This window comes from Spermophilus citellus (assembly GCF_964194105.1).
Source record: "Spermophilus citellus genome assembly, chromosome: 4".
Taxonomy (NCBI): Eukaryota; Metazoa; Chordata; class Mammalia; order Rodentia; family Sciuridae; genus Spermophilus; species Spermophilus citellus.
In genome coordinates, this window is record NC_138185.1 from 165,188,425 (window position 1) to 165,214,123 (window position 25,699).

The 25,699-nt window shown below is 45.0% G+C and overlaps 1 protein-coding gene across 9 annotated transcripts in view; it reads right to left on the reverse strand.

The window, feature by feature from the left end:
- The window catches only part of SLC8A3 (solute carrier family 8 member A3), a 135,030-nt gene that overhangs the window by 83,287 nt on the left and 26,044 nt on the right, over positions 1-25,699 (reverse strand). The gene's annotated exons all lie outside the window — the stretch shown is intronic.

A 25,699-nucleotide genomic window follows, 5' to 3' on the forward strand; every position in this document is an offset into this window, starting at 1 on the left:
GATCATTTAACCTCTGAGACTATTTCATCATCAGCGAGCTTAATATAATAAAAGCTAGTGTTTGGGGGCATAGGTAGGAGATGCCCAATAAATGAAGCTGAAGAAAGGGACAGACAGGAAAAAGACAGAACAAATTCAGACATGGGCCCTAATAATGTCAAGTCGTGCTGTTCAAGTAGACCTGATTCCTCTTCCTGACACTGGGAGAAATGATGATTTCCTGGATTTCATCTGAAGAAGGGAAATGTGTCAGTTTACAGAATGTGACAGAGTTTAAAACTGTTTGGCAAGACACTATGTGTTTGAAAATCAGGTTGAAGTTCAGGGACTTCAGAAAAATCAACGTAGGGGGATCACAGGATAGTTCAGAAGTTATAACGTTACCTGTAGCCAAACCAGAGAAACTTCCTGGACAGATTTTTGCCATGAGCCCCATAAGAAATAAACAAACAATGTAAAAAGAAAAAATAAGCCAGATGCAGTGGCACATGCCTGTAATCACAGTGGCTTGGGAGGCTGAGGCAGAAGGATCCCGAGTTCAAAGCCAGCCTCAGCAACTCAGCGAGGCCCTAAGCAACTCAGTGAGACCCTGTCTCTAAATAAAATACAAAAAAGGGCTGGGGATGTGGCTCAGTGGTTGAGTGCTCCTGGGTTCAATCCCTAGAACCAAAAAATTAAAAAATAAAAAAATATGCAGTTTGATCAAACTAAGGAGAAGCAGCTAGATTCTTTCTCTGCTGGTTACAGAAGCAATTATAACTATAAAAACAAAAGCCAGGTGATACCCATGTGTAGATTTAGCTGGGCTGTGCTGGCCAGAGAACACATCAGGTGCAGGTTCCTTGGCATGCGGCTGGGCCAGGGCATAGTTTTTATTCTTAGCCTGAGGAAGTTTGGAGCTATGCTTCAATAGGTACAGTGGGAGAACAATTAATAGGTGGAAACAATGGGACACACAGGACAGGTCACACAGAAGAGGGTGGAGGTGGGTCAAGGCTGCCTTTAAATAGGAGAGACATCTCAGTATTAATCCTCACAGGAAAGTTCCTGAATGAGCAGACGTTCATGGGAGGGGGCTGGAGAAGAGTGATTAGCGTTCATCCAGGCTGCCCCCTGATCTCACCAAGGAAGACACTGAAGACCAGAAAGGCTGACATATAAAATTCACACATGTAACTCACAGTGGAGTTGGAGCTACAGCCTAGAACACTTGGCTCTTTCTGTGATATCTGCCTGAAATTGATTAAAAATGGAAGAATTAGGTCAGGTGTGATGGTACATAACTGTAACCCCAAAGGCTTAGGTGGCTAAGGCAGGAGGATGGCAAGTTGAGGCTACCTCAGCAACTTAGGCCCTGAGCAACTTGGTGAGACCCTGTTTCAAAAATAAAAAGGGCTGGGAATGTGTCTCAGTGGTTAAGCACCCTTGGGTTCATGCCTGGTTCTAAAAAATAAAAAAAGGAAGAATTAGCTCATCTTGGTTTGGTGAGTGAGTTCTTCGTGTTAGATCAGGAGAGAGGAAACCAAACCAAGATATGAGAACCCTCCATCAGAGAAGTAAGGAAAGTCTGGAAATGTGGCAAACTTCACTGAAATATTTGAGAACCTGTCCCTTGCAATATATATATATATATATATATGTATGTTTATTCTTGAGAATCATGCTATGTTAGTGCTTTAAAAATACGAAACCTATTTGCCAGGCACATGGGGAATCTGTGGCCAAGCTGGAACTAGAATTGAGGTGTTCAGGCTTCTAGCCACAAGAAAATCATTGTGTGTGTGCTGTGTGGCCAGGCGAGTGGGACTCTGGCTGCCCTAAGTAGCTCAGAGGCATGCACGGAGGGAACAGGAAGCCCGTTGTCCCATTTTTCCAATTGCATTTCAGGTCACCCATTTGAGGTGATGATCCTGACAACTGGTATTAAAATAGGGGTAGGCATCTAGATTAGCTAGATAAATTCACCTCTTTGCTTTGCTGGTCTCTGTGAGTAAGAGGGTGTTTGTCAGCATTGAGAAAGGTGATCTGAGCTGGGAGGCAGGAGCTCAGGTGCTCACAGCCCACTCTTAGGCGTCTGTGGATTCACTGAAAGTCAGAAGAAGAGCTTCAAATCCCTTTTGTGGTGCCAATTCACCTCTCTGCTCGCCTGCCCGTGGCAACATCCTTGGCGTCTCTGCTTACCACCAGCTGTTGTCTTCTGATTCTAATTTACTGCCAGTTAAACACTCAATAGAAACCAAGGAAACATTAGTTAAGAAACCTTCCTTTCCTCCAGCTACAGCCCTGTCCTCCAGTCTCCCAAACCCAACAGATGTGTTTTTTGTTTTTGCTTTTGTTTTGTTTTAAGTTATACCAAGAAAAAGGAAACTTTCTTCCTTTTCCTTAATAAAACCAAGGTAAGCTTGGTCAGTACTATTAATGCAATGACCTTTACATTGTTCAAGCCAAAAAATGAAGGGTGGGGGGGTGGCGCAGGGTTGTGGAGAAGAAAGACAATCAAATAGGATTCAGTAATGTGCCTGTGGGCTGGACAAGTGGTCCTGACACCAGCATCTCTGGTGGTCTATCCAAAAATGGTAAGCCCTGCAGCCACCGCTGCCTTCACTGTCACCCGATGAAAATTACAGCGGGGCCAGGGACCCTTTCTGGCCTGGGCACAGGCTCAGTCTACCACACTCTTCAGTGGTAATATCCTATTCAGAACAAGGTACCCTGAGGCTGTAGGGGAGCTGATATTGAGCTTGTCTTTCCACAAAATCCATCAATTATCCATACCAAAAGGTATGGGAGAGACTGGTGGGGTCATACCGTGCGGATCAACAGAGCCAGGATGTTAGTCTTGAAAGTTATTATCCCAAATGCCCAAACTCAGTTGGCCTGACAGGGGAGGAAAGGGGAGGACAATGGAAATAAAGGCTGAAGGGGTTGCTGAGGTGATAACCCAGCTCTGGAAGAAGCAAAATTCTGGGGTGTGGGAGAGCCATGGCCAGGAATGTGGAGGAAGATGGGATGTCAGGAGGGAGCTATGGTGGTCAGTGAGGCGCAGGGAACAGGTCTGAAAAAGAACCTCAGCTGTAAGCCTAGGTTTCCTCCAAGCCTGTTTCCCAGTTCCCTGCATTCCTCTCAGCACATCTTCTGTGCCCGTCAAGCTCCCTGTTTCACTTCCAGCTGGTCTCTGTGGAGAGAAATTGCTACCCTCTAACCATTTTATTTGGGCACCTTGAGCGACTTGCTCTTGGGTGTTGGTCCTGCTCCAGCTCTGTCAGAATTAAATTAAGCTCTCACCCATGGCCAGTCTATGGAAAAACCATGACACCCAGGATGTCCTGCCAGGGACCTAATTTTCTGTCTGTCCTAACCACACTTTTTCTAATGTCCCATGTGCTACTTTGCCTCATCTCCCAAGCAATGGCTGTTTTGAGAAAAGGCGCTCTGGTGACTGTTTCCTCTACAAGGATGTATCTGCACAAGGGATTGAACATTTCAACAAAGGAATGCTAATTTATGTATGATAGTTCAGATGAAAGCAAGAAGGTGGTGATGGGAAAGGAGTACTTCTAATTTTCATCTCTGAATTTTTCCATTCCTTCCTCATCATCACCACTTCCAGCCCCAAACCTGATCCTTTCCAAGGTTCCCCCAACAAGGTAAGTGGCACCTTGTTTAATCTCATAATTAAAGTAAAAGGCCTAGACAACAACCCCAGAGTCCTTCCTTTTCCTGAAATGTTTTGTCATTCTTCCTATGAAAGATGTCCAAACTCCAAACTGCTTCAGCCTTCGTCCAATCAACATCACCCTCCACCTGAGCTGGCCTGTCACAAGTCACTTACCACTCACCAACTTCCATCCTCGCCACTCTAAGGCCATCCCCACATGGCAGCCTTTAGAACATTCGTGACTTCATGCCATCTACCTGCTTAGGACACTCAAAACTTGCATGTAGAACAAAGTTCAAACTCCTTTCACAGTGTTATGGGCTGAACATGTCCTACTGCACTTCATTGGCTGACGTCCTAACCCCCAGTACCTTAGAATGTATCTTATTTGGAAATAGGGTTGTTGCTGATATCATTAAGATGAGGTTATACTGAAATAGGGTGGGCCTTTCATTCAATATAACTGATGTCCTTATAAGAAGATGGCTACATGAAGACAGACCCACAGACAGAATGCCACAGAGACTGGAGTTACACAGCCGCAAGCCACAGAATGCCAAGGATTGCCAGCAATCACCAAAAGCTGGAAGAGAGTTAGGGAGGATTCCTCTAGACGTTGCAAAGTGTTCTTGGGCCTACCAACACCTTGATTTCAGATGTCTAGCTTTCCGAGGGTTGAGACAATATAGCTCTGTTGCTTAAGCCACCCAGTTTATATAATGGTAGCCTGAGGACACTAATCCTCATGGCTTCTAAGGACCTGTGTACTGAGGCTTCTGCCTACTACCTCACTCAACTGGCTTTTCTTCAGGTTCTAGAACACAATAAGATCACATCACTTTCAAGGATGCTGCATGGACTTGTCATTTTCCATAGAACATTGATCTTTTCAGCTCTTCATGTTGTTGACATCTTCTCATCTTTTTTTTTTTTTTGGTTTTGCTTTAAATGTCACCACTTCCAGACCGTCATATCTACATCCATTTAGCTCCCTCACAGCCCCCAATACACCCTAAAATTGTGTAATTTCTTTTAGCTCTCTGTTTATTTTACTCTTCTACTAGGAGGCAAACTGCCTAAGGGCATGGGGTGAGATGGCTCTAAGTCAAGCTCACAGTCACTCTCTAGAAAGAGTTTGTTCCCCAAACACCCTTGGCATTTGTCACATTGATTGGCACATAGAAGGTACTCAATGCTTATGACCTGAATGAGCAAAGGAATGGAGGATGAATGCTGCACTTGAGATACATCCTGCTGTATCTCCTTTATGGAAAGAAGGACACCAATGGACAGGAACACCTGCTATGAAGCACAGAAGGACCAATCAATGCAGGTGATGACACACCCAGTAGGAGTCAGGAAGAGAATTAAAAACCATCCTCTAAGACATAAGGCTCATACTTTTTGTTGTTGTTAATTCATGCTGAGAATATATTTTTAAAATCTTGTTTATATATCAATTTTTTATAAACCAAATTATGTTTTAAAAATACCGAGGGAACTGGCCACCTAAAAAGAATCCTGTGGTTAGCCAATGTGTAAAATGAGCAGTGGTCTCCTAATTCATAATTTGTGAAAACTCAGCTTTGTGGTTATTGACTTAGTAGGTATTAAGACATAATTATGACTTCTGTTCTGAAAACACCAAGGTGCTTCTTTGTACCATCCGCCCAGAGGTAGATGAATTTTCAATATAAACTCTGTGCCTCAACCCCTTGTTCAAGTTTAGATGCCAAATAAAATGCTCTGCGCGCACACACACACACACACACACACACACACACACACACAAAAAAAAAAAAACACCAAAAACCCACCAACCCATCAGCCTGATTTGAGAGTGGGTGGGTTTTCTGTTTGTTTTTGAAATCAAATTTTTGCCAATTTGACCCTCTGGAGGAAAATGTGATGTTGAATTCACCTTCTTAGGGGAGAATGGTGGAGGGCTTGTCCTTTTAAGCAAATCTTCTGCTTCTCTGTGTCAGGCAAGAATTCACTTCCACATCCCCTCAATCCACCACTCCCCTCAATCCCTCCCCTCTAGCAGCCTTGCCTGGTGCTCCTTAGGGGAAGTGGATGGAGATTTCCCTGAGATCTTGCTTTCAGAAGGAAGGCAGCAGGGGAGTGGGTGTCCCTGCTCCTACTACCAATGGATGCACTCTGACCTTGCATGACTGGGTGGCTGGCATGCCGATGATCTGCATAACTCTGGAGCTCCCAGCATCAAGATTGCAGGAGAAGAGCCACTGAGAACGGGGCTTCAGTCACCAGAATGTAAGTTCCATGGGGCAAGAATGTTATCTGCTTTGTTCACGGCTGCACCTTCAGTGTGTAGAAGAGCGCTTCGCGCATAATAGGGGCTCAAGACATCTTTTCTGGATGACGGAAAGAATGAGTGAATGATTATGTGTGATTCCCACCAGGTTACAAAGCAGCTTAGAGGCAGCGGGTCCTTCTCTGAGCCAGTGGTTTCCTCCTGCTCTGAGCTCATAGTACAGCCCCCTGCTCCCCTCACCTGGATCAGGCACTTTGAATCCAGATTCAGACTTCTGTCTGCATCAACTTGAAGTCCCTGGAAGGTGAGGACTTGGAGTTCGACTTACAACAATCTTCTCTCTCCTCGGTTTCTGTACTTTAAAGTTAACTAGCCATGTGCCTTGATGCAGAGTTTGGAAAAAAAATGGTCTCTGTGGCTGTATGGTGCTTGACAAAAGTAGACTTCAATAAACGTTTGTGGAGTAAGCATGTCTAGGCTCTGCCTTCCAGACTCCTGGGTGGGATAAGGACACAGGGCAGAGAGGACCACAGTCTCAGTCTTCTATTTAACTTGCTATTTGGGGATAAGCACATGGTCTTAGCCACCTTGGTGGCAAAGCAAAAAGGAAAATAATATAGCAGGCCTCTCACTGGCTACCACTTAGGAAACACCTGCCTGGTGCCAGGCACTGTGCTAATATGTATTACATATTTAACAGGGCGTTGGATGGAACATTCCTGCTCCCCCAGCATTGGAAATTGGCATGCAGAGCTGAGGCAAACAGGCCTTAAGTCTCCCCAGACTTAAGACAGCAGCCAGCAGCTGAGGACAGACACCTCTCTCAGGACTTAGCAAAAGGCACTGAACTGGCTGTGCCACCCCTCAGCCGTTGCTCCAGCAGTCCCCTCTTTCCAGTCTATAAAACAGAAGAGAAAGGCAGGGATGCCTGACTTGTTGACCTGTGGGGATCTTTTGAGCTTTCCCTCCCCTTTTACAAGGGAAAAGAGAGACGTGCCTCCTTTCACCCCTACCAAATCCGGTGAAGGGGGCCCCAGGAATTAGATTGGGGTACCTCTAAAAAGGGGACACTGGTATTCTCTCCCAACTGGTACTTTGCATGCTTCCTTTCCTGCTGCCATCAAAATGGGCAGAGTGAAGGATCCCTAAGGTTGCTGGTATGAGCTCCATCAAGGCTTGGGAGCACATGAGATCATGGGGATTCAAGGCTGCAACCTCTTGCCCAGCGGGAGGCCTGGCTGGATGGGTGAGGAGAGGCGGTAGTGTCAAGTGCCTGCAGAGCAGGCTGAAGACACTCCCTTGCCCCCAGCATGGATCTCAGAGAGTATGAGAGGAACCCAGAGGTTCCCCTAGCTCTACAGAGCAGAACATAAAGGCTGGAGGGTGGGGAGAAGCCCTGAGGCCTCCCAGGAAACTGCTAGACCAAGAAGGTGGTGACCCATAGGAGAAGGGATGGAGGCATGAACCCACCTAAGGAAAGTATGGTGTCTCCCTCTGAGAGGGTCCGCAGTGACACAGGGTTGTGGTGAAGCTGTGCACAGAGGGTAGAAGACAGAGTGAATGGCAGCCCCAGATATTTCTCTCATTCCCACTCCCTAACTAGTCAGATCCAAAACGAGAAGAGTTTCACCCCAGAAGGGAGGGGTGTTGCAGAGGCAGACCATTCCCCTTCATGCTACTTCAAGGAGGTGTGGGGAGGAGGAGGATAAATCATGCAATGGATCAGACTTGAAGTTTCTTATCTGCCTGCAAATCTGTGGAGTTGTGAACCTGGTTAACATCCGAAGAGGGAGTTTCAAATAAGTTTTGAGGTTGGTGATTTGAACTAAGCAGGCAGAATGATTTCAACAAAAAACTTGCCAGTATATCACAGGTCCTGCCCAATATGTCATTAAGGTATGAACTTTCTGTTTACATTCTGGAGAGGGAGGGAAAGTCAACATAGACTTCTGGAGACAATGAATAGAGAAAAATAAAGCTGTCCCATTGTTAGACCCCCTGAGTACAGTCTGCCTAATGAACTAGTTACACATACATAATACCACTGCATTCAGATAGCCCTACAAGATATATATATAAAGACAGATGAGGAAACTGAGGGTTCAAGAGGTAAAATAACTTGCCAAAAATCACACGGGAGTGGTCATCCTTGTTCTTAACTCCTACAGAACAAGGCTTCCCCATTCTCCTCTGGGCACCAACTCCAGGTTCTATTTTGTACTACCTCACACTTTGGGATCTGGGCAAATAACCCAAAGTGTCTGAAATTTACTTTCCTCCTCTATAAAATGGAGGGAGTAACTACTAACACAGTATAGTGAGGATTTGATAATACTTTTGCTTATGGTCTAATAAGTGAGGTAGATGTGCATTAATTAATTACTAATTCTTTCATCCCTTTTCTTAAAGGTCTGGTTCAAGGTGTACCCTTATCCCTGGACCTCCTACAGCATCAGAGAAATCTTGAAGAATGTTCTATGTTCAGCACTGGGAATTGACTACAAACTGCTCTGATTATCCACAGGTCCCCACTCCAATTGATTGCATCTCCCCAAACTAGACTATATGCTATCAAAGGGCAGGAAAAACTCGCACCCCTCTGAATGCTTGATAACAATCAAGCCACACATACACAGTAGAGGCTCAGTTAAATCAACAAGTGCTTCTGCCAGAACATCTCTCTGTTAAACAGCTAGAAAAACTTCAAGTGTATGAAGAATAGGATGATGATAACACTGTTCATAACAACAACTGATTTATTGAGCACTTACTCTGTGTTAGGCATGGTGCCAGGTGCTTTAAATACATTCTCTCATGGACTCCTTCCATCAATCCTGACTACTAAGTTTGTGTGTTGGTTGGCTTTAATGAACATTTATCAAAAGCTTACCATTGCATGGATAGCGTTTGAGGTGTATTAACACATTTAACCCACTTAGACCTTACTGCCAAGCTGCACGTAGACACTAGCACGTGCACGTACTGTGTGGGCAGAAGAGGAGGCACAGCTAGGTTGAAACATTGCTCAAAGCCACCCAGCTAGCAAATGAAAGAGTCAGATCCTTGAAATTTGTCTCTAAAGCATAATCTAACCCCTGTGTTCCAGTGCTAATGGGTTAGGTGATTTGCCAAAGTGGAGCTAATAAATGACAGTGTGGAGATTTAAAAACTCTGGCTGTAGAGCTTAGTTCCCGCATATGGTAGCAGACGCAGGACTCCAAAGCAGCAGTTCATAAATGGAGTGTGAACATATGCCTCAATCAATGAACTTCTTTGACAGGACAAAAGAGTTCGTGAATCCTTCATCTAACCTTTCATACTTGTCAACAAAACATGCTGTCCTCAGAAGAAAGGTGAGGCTTTGGAGGAGATATCAAGGAGATGATCTCTAGTCTTATTGAATACTAAAAATCAGCTACTGTCTACGACCAGAGGTGAAATCCTATCATTTTAGAAATATTACTCTCCCAGAGAGCTCTCCCTGATATTTCCTCATGTCTCCACGACCAAGGGACCTTTCCTGTATCAGCCTTCTCTTCTCCTGGTTGACCTCAGTGTAACTCCCTTTTACCTGTTCTCTCTGAAGAGGGAGCTACTGTCCCTGGGATGTGTAGATCCAGGCCAATGGCCTGCCTATTGTTGGTGACAAGAATCCCAGTGCTTGCTTATCCTGGGTGAATCTGCGAATCCTTCCCCTTCACCTGTGCTTCCTCTTGCTTTCCCTCCCCCGTCAGTTAGTCATGCCCTCTTGTGTGTCCCCCAGGGCCATGATCACCCCCCTCCTACAGTGCTTACCTCATCCTATTTCTCTATCAATGTGTTTCTCCTGCTGGACTCTGAGCTGCACAGGGACTGGGGCTGGGTCTGATTCCTCTACATAGCCCCACTGTATGGCGAAGTGCTTAGTACATAGGAAGGACCCAAACAAAGTGGGCTAGAAGAATAAATTCAGGCCTAAAGAGTTGGATTCTTATAGCAGAAAATCTTTCCCCCCATCTGTTCCACAGCCTCTTCTCATTCACTTCCATTTGACATAAAAACTTTTTTTTTTTTAATGAGAATTAAGAAACAAAAGTAACTCACCCTTCAATATTTGGCTCCTAACGTACTTCCAAAAGGAAGTCTCTTGGATGGCTCCCAGTTCATCATGATCTCTTTAAATGAATTGTTATAGTCTCTACAGTCTATATTTTAGTGGCCAATTGCGTTCCTCTGTTATTGTTTCAATGGTTATTTTTGGTCTTGTAGGTTTATGTTTTACCTTCTTAACGAGTCTGCCAACTCTGCAAATGTGGGGACTCTATCTACGATGGCAACGTCATTTTGTTGGCTCACTCACTTGATGTCTCCTGATAAACTGCAAGCGCTTTCAGGCCTGGCACTGTCTTCCATTAATCTTCACGTGACAGCAAAGGCATGGTGCTGGCACGGGCAGGTGCTTGGTTGGACTTTGTTAAATGAATACATTTGGTGACCTCTTTTAGGCCTCTGCCCTGAACTTACTCACAGATCATATTTGCTGACTGGGTGTGAAATGAAAAAGCATAGTTATTATTATAAGTCGTGGTTCATAGGAAGCACAGAAATTCGTAGAGTAAACCCCTTTCAACTTTTTTTACTTCTTCTTGTGAATGCTCGACTATTTGGTTTCAGTATTGGAAAAATATGGGGGCGGGGGTGGCCTTCTTCATTCACTTCCAAGTCCTTCACATATGCATTTTACACAAAGTCCCTAAGTCACTCTGAATGTCATATACCTCCATTATTAAATTCGATACATCACTGCAGAGAACAGACAGTGGTGCCAGCTGCGTTTGGTTGGTGCCTGTACGCCCACACCTGCACCTAAGTGTACTTCCTAAATATGGAATCAGCTTTGCTATTTAATTTTTTAGGAAAGGAAATAGATTCCCCAGCCCCCTCACTAGAGATGCTGCCTTGCTGTATCAGCTACAAAGCACAGGATTCTGCTCTGTTTTGCCAAATGATTATATAGGAGGGCTCCCCACAGATGACAGGTTTGGAGCCCAAAGATAGCAATGCTGTCAAACACATTGCTGTTTTCTGTTTTCCTTCGGTGTAGTAAAAGTGTGTGGGGGAAGAAGGGGACACACAAAAGAAACAAATGAACTCACCTGCCCCTGACTCCACTCTGTCCCCAACACTGAAACCAGCCCCATTTTGGGCCCTCTGGCTTCTACACACCAGCACACAGCTGCTGCTTCTGCTCAACTCTAATGATCTGGGGGAGGGGAGGAATTTCCAATGCCACTAATGAGAAGGCTCAAAGATAGGGGCTCAGGGACGCTGGTTGTAAAGCAGATGATCAGAAGGAAGGAAGGCCCAGAGAGAAAGTCCAGCGACAGCTTGTCCCAACGTGTCAGAATATGAGGAGGTTCTCCATAAATGTCTTCTGGAACTTGGTGAATGAGTCTCAAAGCCTCTGCCATACCAGACCCGTTGCAATCTTCCCCCCAGGCAGAGGGAAGGAAGAAAAAAATCACAGCTCTAGCTGCTAGTGCATTGCCCTTCAGCATTCTGCTACGTGCAGTGGCTGCTGAGGACGTCTTCCCATTCCAGGCAGTGAAAAATCTGTCCTGTGGACAGTGCCATGGCTGAGAAGTTCAAGCCAAATTACCTTTGGCAGAAATCTGGGTCTGCAGTGAGCTGGAGGTGCTGTGTCCCTGTCTTCAAAAGGGTGCCCCAGCACATTTTCTCTCTTAGTACTGAAAAACAGACACATGAGGCTTTTTATTGGTGAGACACAGTTTCCCCTTTTAAATGGCACTTAAAAGAGTTGGGGTTGGGGATGTGGCTCAAGTGGTAGCGTGCTCGCCTGGCATGTGCAGGGCGCTGGGTTCGATCCTCAGCACCACATAAAAATAAAATAAAGATATTGTGTCCACCGAAAACTGAAAAATAAATATTAAAAATTTTCTCTCTCTCTCTCTCTCTCTCTCTTTAAAAAAAAAAAAAAGAGTTGCAAAATGTATTGAGGGAATGATTGGTCTCCAAAGAGGCCCATCATGGGAAAAGGTCTTTGCTCTAGCTTCTCCATTCACTGGAAAACATACACACATACATACACACACATGCACACATGTGCGCGTGCGCACGCATGTACACACACACACACACACACACACACACACACAAAGATTTAAGGGAGGAAAAACAACCATTTTTACACATTTATAAACTTTAAGTGACCTGACTGCATGTTCCTACCTGAAGTCAATTGTGTTGGTTAGCTTTTCATCACTGTGACTAAAATACCTAAAAAGAACAATTTAGAGGAGGAAAGATTTATTCTTGCTCAAGGTTTCGAGGATTCAGTCCATGGTCAGCCAGCTCCATTGCTTTGGGCCTCAGATAAACCAGAACATCATGGTGGAAGGGTGTGGCAAAGGAAAGCTACCTAGTTCATGGCAGCTGGAAAGCAGAGAAAAAGAGAGGAAGGGTTCAAGAAGAGATCAACCCTTCCAGGGCATGCCCACTATGACTTATTTCTTCCAACTAGGTCCCACCTCCCACCCAGCAATCAATGGATTCATCCACTGATAAGATCAGAGCTCTCATGATCTAATCATTTTCCAAAAGTCTTGCCTTTGGATATTGCTGCATTGGGGACCAAGGCTTTAAGTGAGGAACATTTCAGATCAAAACAATAATATTCCATCCTGGCTCCCAAAGCTCATGCCTATCTCACAATGCAAAATGCCTTTAGTTTGTCTACAAGAGTCTCTTCAGTCTTAACACTTCTAGATTGTTCAAAGGTCCAAGTCCAATGTCTCCTCTAGAACTCAAGGCAATCTTTTAGCTATAATCCCCTGTATCAATAAAAAGTAAGTTATGTGCTTTCAATATACAATGGCCCACAGCGAACACTCACATTCCAAAAGGAGGAATTGGGGGCATATAAAGAAGGGGTAGGACCAAAGCAAGACTGAAATCCAGCTCAGTAAACAAGTCCAGTAGCTCCATGTCTAGCATCTGGTGCATATGGTGGGGAGATGTGGATCCCAAAGGGCTGGGGCAGCCTTGCCCTTATGGCCTTGCTGGCTGCAGTCTACATGGTCTTTTTGGGGGGGCGGGCGGTGGCTCTACTTGCTGCCTGCTCCTTTCCCCGCAGATATTTCATGTTCCTGGCATCTCTAAATTTCTGGGGTCTCTATTGCAACTTTGTCCTTACCCTCACAACTTTACACATCACCCTATCATAGGATGCCCCACAGGATTCCAACCCTGCCACACACTGCCTGGCCTCCAAGTCTTTTCTTTAAAGTCTGGTGGAATTCTCCATGACCCCATAACTCTTGCATTCTTCATGCTTGCAAAACCAGTACCATGCAGATGATGCCACAGTCTGCCACCAGCAGAAGAAGTAGCCAAGTCCCCTGAACCACAGTTGCAGTGGTTTCTGAGTACCTGGATGATGGAGCATGGTGAAACCAGTCTGGGGAAACAACTTCCTACATTGCCCTGTGGGAGCAGAGTGCTCCAACACTCTTTTCAAAGCCAAGTCTCTTAAATGAGTTTTCACTTTTATACCTTTGAGCCTGAAATGGGTGGGGTCTGGCCAATCCTGAGATGTCCTCAAGGCATCTTTCCTAATGTCTGAATGCAAAGTCCTTAGTTTCTCTTTAATGGCACTCATCTGTTTAGCAACCACCTCTTCCTAGACTCCAATTTTACATGCACTTTTCTGGCCAAACTCCAAGTTTTTCAAATATTTTTATTATGTTTTTTGCTCCAGATTCTCACTGTAAGCCTGGCTAAATGCTGACAACAATACCCACTTCCTGAATGCTATGCTGCTTTGAAATTTTCTCCACTAAATTAGTTTGTCTATTGCCTTTAAATTCAGTCTCACACAAAATCTCAGGGCATGGACTAAATGTGAAGAAGTTCACAATGCAACATGAACGTCCTTTAGTCCAGTTCCCAAAAGAGTCCTCATTCCCATCTGAAACCTCATGAGCCCAGTCTCTACTTTCCACAGTCCTATCAGCATTCTGGTCTTCCAATTCATACCAGAATCATCCATTAAGCTCCACTTAAAACATTCTAAGGGGGCTGGGGATGTGGCTCAAGCGGTAGTGCGCTCGCCTGGCATGCGTGCAGCCCAGGTTCGATCCTCAGCACCACATACAAACAAAGATGTTGTGTCCACCGAGAACTAAAAATAAATAAATAAATAAATATTAAAAAAAAAAAACATTCTAAGGTTTCTCTAACCTTAATCTCCAAACTTTGACAATTCCTCCTACAAACCAGTTCTAAAGGCTTCTGAACCACGTGGTCAGGTATAGTCCCATCAACAACACTATTTCTCAATACCAAATTTCTGTGCTACTTATCTTTTCATTACTGTGACTAAACTACCTGACCAGAACAACTTAGAAGAGGAAAGATTTATTCTGGCTCAAGATTTCAGAAGGTTTAGTCTATGATTGGTTAACTCCATTACTTTGGGCCTGAGGTGAGGTAGAACATGTTAGAGAAAGAGAATGGTGGAGGAAAGATACTCAGCTCATGGCAATTGAGAAGAAAAAGGGAGAGGAAGTGACTGAGAAAAAACAAACCCTTCCAGGCCACATCCCATTGACCTACTTCCTCCAACTACAGTTATCAATGGCTTAATCCACTGATGAGGTCAGAGCCCTCGTGATCTAATCACTTCCCCAAATCCCCACCTCTGGATGTTGCTGCATTGGAATCCAAGTCTTTTAAGTACATGAGCCTTTGGGAGACATTTCAGATCAAAACCAAGGCAATATTCCAACTTCTTGCTTTAGCTCTTCTTCTATAAAGAAGTGTCCTTTTGGAGTCTATTTAATGCCGTGCTTTTCACATTTTTGTTTCTTTTGTTGATGATTTTCTTGTTTAAGATGATCTTTCAAGTATTGTGCTAAAGTTCTAGCTAGCATTTCCAAGGGCAAAACGTCTGTGATGAACAGTAAGAGAAAACATGTGTGTTTGATAAGCTCAGGAATGAGTTATCGTGTGGTTACACATGAGTATAAAAGTTAATAAATCAACAATACATATTAAATGGAATGTCTTTAAACAGAAACATACAGAAGACAAGGTATGAGCAGTTGATAAAAATTTGAGCAGTTGATAAAAATGTTGTAGCCAGAAGCTCATAAGGACCTAGCCCTATATTTCTCCCAGGAAGAGTGCTTCAGTTCTCCCTGACTCAGTGTTTCCAATAACTTTGTGGGATATAACTACTAATCACAGTACTTTTTGGCATAATCTTGGCTACTTGAAATGGTATTATATTTCAAACCACTGCATCTAGAGGATAGGTGAACAGTAACAGGAAGAAGACATAGAAAATTGTTATACATAATGGTTTGGATATAGGTGGTTGTGTCCTCCCAGAGGTCACCCTGGAGGCTTGGTCCCCAGTGTGGCAATATAAGCAGTGGTGCAGATGGGTGGTGGGGAGGAGAATGAATGAGAGATAGAATTTACTGGGAAATTATTGGAGAAGCTACCCTCAGAAGGAACAAGAGAGCTCTCCTAGGACCCCCAAGTTTTCTTGAAAGCAAGTTGTAATAAAACCTGATCCTGACCCTTGAATCACTCTCTCGCTTCCTGTCTTGTGATGTGAACCTTTTCTCTCCCACACATTCTTACCATGTTGCCATCTCTAGCGTTGGATCCTTGCCAGAGGCTTAACTAATAGGGCTACCTCATCTTGGACTTTCAGCCTGTGAACTCTGAGCTAAATAAATGTCTTTTCTTAATAGTCTGCCTCAGGTATTTTGTTATAGTAATAGAAAATGGACTAACATGACTTGTTTCTACTATCTGCTAGACTTTTGCAACATTATATCATTCAGTCTTTGTAATAGCCTTAAATGGCTGGTCTTATTGCCCATTTTTTTCCAGGTAAGGAAAATGGATCTCAGAGACATTAGCCAATTTACCCTAGGTCACATAGCATGGGAGACAGAATCCTAATGTGGCCCTGAGATTCCTTCACCTCCTCCCCTGCCCATGCTCTGTCTAATCAGTCGTCTCCTTCAAGTGAGAGTGAGACTTACAAACATGATCATGATTATATGTCATGATTATGTTACGTGGCAAAGGTGAGGGAATTTTGCAGATATTAGGTTTCCTTACTAGATGACTTTTAAGCCTTGGTTTTTAGGAAAACATCCTGAATAGGCCTGGACTAATCAGATGAACCATTTAAAAGAAGTGAGAGATTTTCTCTCCTACTGGCCATAAAAAAGCAAGCCATGAGTCCTATATCTGCAAGGAAATTAGTACTGTTAACAACCACCTGAGATTGGAAAAGGACCCTCCAAGACTGAGATAGGAGAACATGCCCAGCCAACACCTTAACCACAGCTAAGTTATGCCCAGACTACTGATTTATGGAAATTGATAAGAAATCGTGTCATTCATGGCAATTAGTAACCCAGCAATAGAAAACCAAAACATGCAGCTGAGAAGTGGCAAGTCCACCCGCCTCCAAAACTGATGTTCTTTCCCTTCATACCACATAATACCACATGTTGTTTGTTGCTGTTTGCTCCCTTGCTTGTTGGTTGGCATAGGGGTGGTGAAGGTGGAAGGGAATCATTTTTTTTTCTTTTGAGGAAAGGGATATGGAAGACACTCAGATATAACAGCCAAGGACTGACACAAAGGGAATTTCTGGCCTTGGGAGGTGGCAGCAACTGTGTCCAGTGGGAAAGGTGGGGGGCCTCTCTGATGAGGGAGAGGTGGGTGTGAGCAAGTATTTTAACTCCTCTGGTTTAGGGAATAGCCTGTGGGGTTTGGGGGCAGCAGAGTTCATAGAACACTGGGACCTAGTGTTGGACAAACCACACAAAATTGCCAATGTGATTATGTTTTTGATGTTCAAAAATAGCAATCACATATGACTTAACTAGCATGTGCAGGGACGAGGTTTACCCAGCGGTTAGACCAGGGCCAAGTCAGTGGCCAGCAGCAGGGCAGAAGCCAAGTGTTCTGCAGGGAACGACTTCTTAAGTGGGAAGAGAGGTGAGGGGGCCACTATCAATGCCAAATCCAACAACTAGGTGTTGAGAGCCAGGAGGAGCCTTGTCAGTGATCGCTTTTAAGTTCCAAACATGGGAAGCTGCAGGTAAGGGCTCTGCACAACCGTGGGAAAGATGAACACCTATGAAACCCAAACCTAACCTTCAAATTACAGTTTTCAATGTTGTGACAGACCGTGCTGTGAAAGGGGAAGCCCAGGTAGAGTGCTCAGGGCTGGGAAGTTGCAAGCTTAGAGTAAGGTTCATAAATAATATGTCATACACTTGCTATAACATCTGGCACACTGTAAGTACTAAATGAATGGCAATATTATTATTTTACATTTTGTTAGACAACAGGAAATTGTCTTCCTTAGGTAAGATGAAGGCAAGAGTGAGTCTTCTCCAAATATAAAAATGAAAAAAAAAGGCATATGGCCCTGCCTTATTAAAAACTAGAATCAGATGGGAAAAAAATAAATAAATTCTTTAGTCAGGGAACTTCCTCTTTGGGGGTGCATGAGGGAGACCAACCCCCTCCCCAACCAGCAGAGCAATGAGAGGGTTGAGGGTCTTGCTGAGGACCACTTAGCCACCAAGAGCAGGCCTCTCCATCTGAAGGTTTGCAACACACAAGCCCATCAGTGTGACTCCACTCAGAAGCCATAGTCGATCTGTGGAATCCTCTTGGTTATGGATGGGCTCTGAGGTGGAAGGTGCACCCACTGTAGGGGCTGAGAGGTAGGTTCAGTGAGACAGGTCTCCACGCTGCCTGTGTGTTGCTCAGAGACATGCCCGGGAGCTCTCTGGAGCTTGTCCTGTAATTATTATAGCTTTTCCAGCCCCAGAGTCAGTCCCACTGGCAAGTGATTTCACATGTAATTATCGTTGAGATGAGAAGACTTTGCCCATCCTCCCTCCCAGTCTTTCTTCCTCTCTCTGTTTTTATTCTCCTTCCCTCTCTGTATTCCTTCTTACTTTCTCATTATCTCCCAAGCAAGCCAGATAAATCCCATATCAGGATGCAGAGGACTCAGTCTCAAGGTCACCTTGTGCTCTGGCCTGGGGCTGCTGCTCTCTCCTTAGGGAACAGCCTGTCATGTTCCCTGACATTGTCAAAGAAAACCCCAAAGATGACATTTTGCTCCACCTTCCTCTAGACAATATTCTTTGACTTTCTATCTTTAGATCATCTGACCCTTCCTAAAAGCTAACCTTGGGGATAAGGAGGGAATCCAATTACTGGTGGGGAAACAAGAGTGATCGCTGGTCCAGGCAGGTCAGAATGGCTGGGATACAACTGAGATTCCACCAGTGACTTAACTAATACCTAGCATATCATACCCCGATGAGTAACCAAGACAAAGCACTGTGTTGTTTTCTACTGTATGATTGTATTCAGTCTTCACCACAACACTGAGTTAGGCACCATCAGTAGCCACACTGTGCAAACGAGTCAAGTGAAAGGTTAGGTCACCACCAATCAGCAGCCGAACTGGGACTCCACCTCCTTCTTTCTGACAACAGGTCCATGCACTTAATCCTGCTGCTCTATCAACGCCCGCGTTTATATGGGCTTCAATCCACATAGTTGCTTTCATACTTCTGTTATTGGTGAGTTCACTGTGACAATAAAGCAAAATTTTCCTGGATCCCAGATGCTCAATCAGCACCCCTACCCACCTCTCAGGAATGCCCTCCTTTCATCATAGGCTGGCTGAGGCCTCAGTTGCCCCTAGATTGCTCACGGCATTTTCAGTTGTACCCCAGCCAGGCCTGCCTCCCTTTGCAGAGGGATGGAGGTAACGTATCTGTGATTCAGGACAAGCAGGTAACACCCGAGGTTCAAGATCAGTTGCACAGCACCAGGGAACTACAAAAAGAGAAGGGCTTTGGCCAGGCATGGTGGTGCATGCCTATAATCCCAGCAGCCAGAGGCTGAGACAGGAGGATCGTGAGTTCAAAGCCAGCCTCAGCAACTTAGTGAGGTGCTGAGTAATTCAGTGAGACCCTGTCTTTAAATAAAATACAAAATAGGGCTGGGGATGTGGCTCAGTGGAGTGCCCCTGAGTTCAAACCCCGGTGTGCCCCCTCCCCCAAAAAGAGAGGAGCTTTGGAGAAGAGGCCTTATTTTATCTTCCCACTCACAAGGTGAAAGATCTGAACCTCATTGTAGGAGGTTGTGTTCAGTAGCCCAGAGTGTAGCTGTCTGGAAGGGTGGAAGAGCAGAAATGAGAACGCAGGTCTTGGAGCTCAGGTAGGAGTAGCTGGCATTTGTTTAAAAACTGTGAAAACACCAGGACTGAGGACGTGGCATGATGGCAGTGGAGGCCATTATAGCAGCTGTATCAAAGTGACTAAATGACCCTGATGTGTGACTTAGAGAAGGTTGAATATTTCTTTTTTTTTGTGTGTGTGTGTGGGGGGGCTGCATCTATTTGCAAATAGAAATTGAAGAGGTTTGCAATTAGAGACCTTATATAACAGTGAGCTCTGGCCTCCTCCTGCCTTGAGGGCCAAGAATCCATGTCCTGAGGGACAACAAACCCCCCAGGAAGCTCTTCTCCCCCTCAGACCTTAGGGACCATAATTGTGAGGTCCCAACTCACACAGTGAAGTGTGAAGGAAGTGTTGGGTGGGGATTATGTACTCATTTCTGTAGCTATATCACAAACTTGGTGGGTTAAGACAACTAAAATTTATTGTCTCAAGTTTAAAAGCTGGAAAATCAGAAATCAAGGCTTTGGAAGGGTCAATTCCTTCTAGAAATTATGAGGGAAAATCTGTTCCATACCTCTCTCCCAGTGTCTCATGGTTACTGGCAATCCTTGAGGTCCCTTGGCTATATCACTTCCATCTTTGTCTGCTGTCACATGACCCCCTCTCCCTCTGCATCTTCACATGACATTCTTATAAGGACACTAGTCACAGATCTAAGGCCTCCCCTAATCCAGTGTAACCTTATCATAAATAATTATATATGCAAGGTCCCTACTTCCAAATAAGGCCACATTCTGAGGTTGTCATGAATGTGAATTTGGGAAGAACAAATACTATTCTACACAGTATGGTTTGACATAGGATTTGGGGGCAGAGCCTACCTAATGGTAAGAAAACCTTTTGGGTTTCTCAAGAAAAAGAGTCAAATAAACCTGGGCTGTGCTTCCCAGTGTGGTGGGAGAGAGGAACCCCTGAGCAGTGTTCACAGCAGACTGGGGCACACCCCATGCACCCAAAAGTTGCACAGGAATCAAGCAAAGAGAATCACACAGAGAACAAAGGCAACTTTCCTCACAGCTTATGACAGAGTAGGCACCCCTCCCTCCCAAATTCAGCACATTAACTACTCAGACCAAATGCTGTGGATGACTCAATCAACCTTACACAGTTGCCTAGGCTGGCCTTAAACTTGTGATCCTCCCACCTCAGCCTCCTGAGTTGCTGGGAATACAGGTGTGTGCCATGGTGCCCAACTAGTCTGATTTCCAGCTTTCAAACTTGAGATAATAAATTTCAGTTGTCTTAACCCACCAAGTTTGTGGTAATTTGTTATAGTAGCTACAGAAATGAGTACATAATCCCCAAGCTAACAGAACACAGGCAAAGCCTTCAATCTTCTTTCTCTCCTTCCCAACTCCCAGGAGGGCTGGATGTCCGTGGGAATATGCCACGAGAAGAGAGTGGAACTCTCCCACTCTCTCGGCCTCTCACACATAAAGGACAACCCTGGACAGAGCAGCTCCTGGCCAAGAGCACAGCGGGACTGAGGGGACACATGGTTCCTGCAAGACAGGCCTGTTCTGCTAGTGCAGACTCATTTCAGAGGCATTCGGGGAAGTGCTGCACAGAACTGTGTCCAATCTGGGCTAAGCAGATTAGTTCCCTCCCAGGGAAAGATTCTGGGCAGCTGAGAGGGGCAGCTCCCTGTGCAGTGGCAGGGGGCTGTCATTACAAGGCGCAGATAGGACATAATTACATGCTCCCTGGAGGAAATGCTTAATTGAATTCCAGAGTGTCTCCTGAGCATCAAAGGCAGCCCAGGCTCAGAGGTAGCACAGCTGCACGGGAACAGCCCCTCTGAAGCACTGGTGCCAGTCAGGGATTGGGCTGTGCAGGGGCTCAGGGATGCCAGTGCACAGAGGGCTATATGGGTCTCTCTGAAACTGGGGGAGGAGACGAGGAAGGGACAGAGAGTAGAGAATGGGATGCCCTTTCTAGTCCTGATATCTGAGAGGTATGACTGAATCTTAGATCCCCCTATGCTTGATGCAACCTGGAGGTGGTAGATAGGCAGAGAAGTGCCAGGAATTCACTCACTCACTGTTCTTTCATGCATCAGACATTAACTGTAGCTCTCTTGTGGGTGAGGCATCCCACTAGACAGAGGGGTAGAACTGGGTGCTGTATTGGTATGAGGATCATTGGGGTGGCCTGGCTGGGGACCATTTACTCCTGAGGCCACCTTCTACTTATATATGCGTGTGCCACTCAAGCCAAAGCCATTAGCCATCCCTTCCCCTCCTTTCCTCCTCCTTCTCCTATTTTTTTTTTTTTTTGGCAGTACTTGTGATTGAACCCAGGGGCACTCTACAGCTGAGCTACATCCCAAGCCCCTTTTAAAATTTCTATTTTGAGACAGGGTCTTTCTAAGTTGCCCAGGCTGGCCTCAAACTTGTGATCCTCCCACCTCAGCCTCCTGAGTTGCTGGGAATACAGGTGTGTGCCACCGAGCCAAACTGGTCATTTGTCTTAACAAGTCCTTCTGCATGGACTGGAGGAGAAGGTTCGTGTGAATCACCATGATGACGTCAAACTGCATCCCCAACAAAAGGCAGGAGGAGGTTTGCCTCTGTGTGGCCACAATCCTCACTGGTTCCTTCTTCTATAGCAACTATCACACATACCGGTCTTCCCCTCAGGGACTGTCTCTTCTCACTGTGCTCAGCCCATAGTATGCGCTCCCCAAAGGTCTGATTTTGCACACTGAGTGGTAGACACCCTCCCACACACACACCTTCTCTACTCTCCTGTTGCTTCTGGCCCCGCTGATGTGGAGAGCTGGCTTGGGCTCTCCTGGGACAGCAGCAGAGACCCCCTGCTCTCCATTATCATCATCCCTCTAACCCCTGCCCCTGGTTGCCTTCAGAAACCATGGATATGGCATCAGAGAAGTCCCCTGAATCTGACCGCATGGTCCTAAGCCAGCCTCACCCCTTTCCCACACAGCAGCCACAGCAACATCTGTTGGCAGCTCCTGGAGAAGAAGCGGCACACCAAGAATCTTCTGTGGACTGGCTTGGGCAAGGGTGGGTCTGAGCCTGCAGTCAAGGGTGATGGATACAGACTTCTGGGCGGGGCGTTAAGTTTATTTGACCTTCTCTGAATTCCCTGGGCTCAGTTGTCCCTGAATTAAAATGAGAGAAGCCAACTCTTGCTATTAAGAAAGAAATGTGGGATGCACTCTGAGCTTCTTCTGCATGAAGAAAAAAAAAAAAAAGGAAACTGCTGCTTTTAGCTTCATGACCTTATCCCAACGCTGACACATGTAACTTGGTAAAAAGAATGTGCAATTAGAATCAGAGGATGTGTACTTCATCTTAAAAGTCCTGTGTTCTGGGGTCAATTATTTTGTATTTCTTAGACTCTGTGACCCAAGCTGGACAAAGTACTGATAGTAACCCCAATGTTATAACAAAATCTTTATACTTTTAAAAGTAGAAATTTATGTTTCATATAAATATTATAAGTCTTATTATGTAAGAAAATAACAGCAATAATAGTAAGCTTTCTCAAAGGTTTGAATACCAATTGTAACAAACACTGTACCCATTCTCTCCAGAACATTCTGATCTCCCTACAGGATTAGCCTCATCAAAACAACTTTATACAATTATGACCTAGTACTTTCAAAGCTTTTTATGTCAGTTAGTTTCTCTGACAGCTCTTGGCTGTATTTATTTTACGCTTTCTTCAACGCCCCCCCACCCCCCTGCAATAGATAGTATATATTCTTTCAACAGTCCACAAAGGTTAATTAAGATGTCACTTCTCTCTGCTTTGGTTAGAATTTTATTAATTCATCATGGTAACACTAGTTATCTTTTGTTATATCGTACAAGAAAAATGGAAATCATTAATTATTAGCTAATAATCTTCTAAAGCACAGGTTCCCCAGGAAGGGGCAGATAATGAAAATGACCTGTAATAGGAGTGGTTTGGAAACCATTGATCTAGTTTATGAAACCCAGTAGGTTAGAAAGGGGCTCTGGAAGATTCTAATCAGATAAGAAAATTATCTGCTTCATGTCTCCAAAGGGAATTTACGTCCCTGTGGATTCATCTAGGGAATAAAGAAGGTTCTGTGTGATGTAGGATAAAGTCAGGAGTGATTCAAAGAGGTTTTTCTGGTATTAGGATTGGCCCAGGATTGGTGAGACAGTGGCTATTTCATACTGACACATCCAATGAAATAGAGCCTTCTAGTTTCTCCACTGAATGAAGTTCTTTCTACCTCTAGTCCTAACAATTGGGTTGGCAGACATTTGACCTTCCCATCTCAAGTCTCCCACTGAGCCCAGATACAGCCTCCCAGATCCTCTCCACCATGTTTCCCCAGATAGCCACTACTCATTGAATGGAGCTGACACAAAAGGAGAGTCTATTTTCCACCCGAGTCCTGGGTCCTAAGATATGGACACCTGATAGAGTCACACACAGTGAAACCTATACAGAAGAGTACTCTGACTTTAGGGAATTCCTGGGAAGGACTCAAATTGTAGCTCCTAGGATAAAGAGGGGGTGCCTGCTGGCTCCAGCTGAGTCCAGATGACCAGCTGTCCAGCAGAGGAGGGGGAGAGAAGGAGAGGCTACCGGAGAGCTCTCACTCTGTCCTTGGCAGGCATGAGAGTCAGGGAAGCGCTCTGTCTTCGTCTGGAAGACAGGCTGCTCTGGAAACCCAAACCCAGGAAGAGGCTTTGAATGTGACTCAGTACCCAAATAACACACCTGAAAATGAGAGCAGATTATCTGCTGACGCTTGTGTCCTGGAGAGGACAGACCAGCAAAGGGTAAAGGGAAAGGGATGACCCTGGTAGCCTTGAGATTCATGCCACTCAGCATCACTGTTGATCTGGGCAAGGCCATTCTAATCCTGGCTGTGGAGACTGTAGGCAATGTGACGGATGTGGTAGATCTGGGGCTTCTATTCTTTCAGCCTACTGTCCCAGCACAGACCACTATAAAACCAGTGCTCTATAAACCTTACATACCTGTGCAGGTTCAGAGGTGACAGGTGCCTGTGTCACCTGAGACTCCTTTCAAAAGTGACATTGCCCACCAGTGTGCTTAAGTACAACTGCTTAAATAGCTTGTCATGGAATTCTCACAGCAACTTCATTTTCTATCACTCAGTTATGTAGATGAGCTGGGGTGGGGTGGGAGGAAGAAGTATTTGACAACCAACAGAATGACCAACGCATGTCTGGCCAGTGGACTTTTATGTGACCAAATTGGGGAAAAAAATCAGACTCCTTCTTTTGAGAATATGAGCTAGAAAACTAGAAAGAACTTTCCAGATAAGGGCTGAAAGCACATATGGAAAGAGAACTTGGTTTGTGAGTTAACACTACAAGCTAGAAGCTAAAGGAGAAGTTCACAGAGAAAAGCCAGGAGACAGAGACCATGTGGCCCAGGAGGGAGCGCACTGGAGAGAGAAGGCAGTCCCCAGAGCTGCCTCTGTCCTCTGCGGCTTTCTGTTACCAGTCCCAGCCTGTGGTGGATCCTGACAATAAAATCTTTCTATCTCCACAGAGTCAGGCAAATGCTTGATGATGGAGGAAAATGGAGCGCCACTGGGAGTGGCTTGTTTCCTGGGAGATATCCATCTTCTTGGTGCTATCCTGAAGCTGGCTCTAGCTGTGCAAAGGACAGGCTTTCTTGAGGGATACTTTCCTGGCTCCTTCTTGATCACTCAAAGAAGGCCTAGACCAGACAGGGGACAGAAGGCAACCCAAGTGCAGAGGCCAGTAGTGAGAAGGAAGGGAATGTTGGGAACTGGATCGTGTTAGAGGAGCAGATGTGGCCAAAGGCCTTGAGGAGGAAGGCCCTGAGTGCGGGAGGAGCGGAGACCACAGCAGACACTCTCCAGCACCTGCTGCAGCCGAGACTGTTTCCAAAAGAAAGTGAGTGCAAGAAAATAGCATATGAACCGAAAGTAAGGTACCAGCAGGGGAATAAAGTAAATGAACATGAATACTTGCAGTCAGAGTCATGATTAGCCCATATGGTGGTGGTAGAGTACCTCCTGCATGAACAGAATCCAGAAAAAGAAGGTCAGAGATGGTAGTGGGGTCAGTGAAGGTCATGTGGCAAACATAAGGAGAAATTCAAAAGGTCAACAAATCAAGGCCAAAATGTCTGGAGAAAAAATGGAATACTAAAATGGCAGTTGTAGTCATTCATAATCCATAAATTATTTTACTGTCGTATTCTGCCATATTTGGAGTATTAAGATACAATCAGATGCCATTTATTTTGAAAGTACCAACTCAAGAACCTGCTACAGAATTCTGTCTGGATCAAAACTCACTGGTTCTTCAGGAATCCAACCCATTGAATGGTAACTGAAAGGGTTTAGGCAAGGGCAGATGAGCTAAATTGTGCCTCTGCACGCTTACCTGCAGCTAGGGAGGGTAAGGGTGTTGGTGACAAATCAATGGTTGATCTTAATATATGCCCATATCT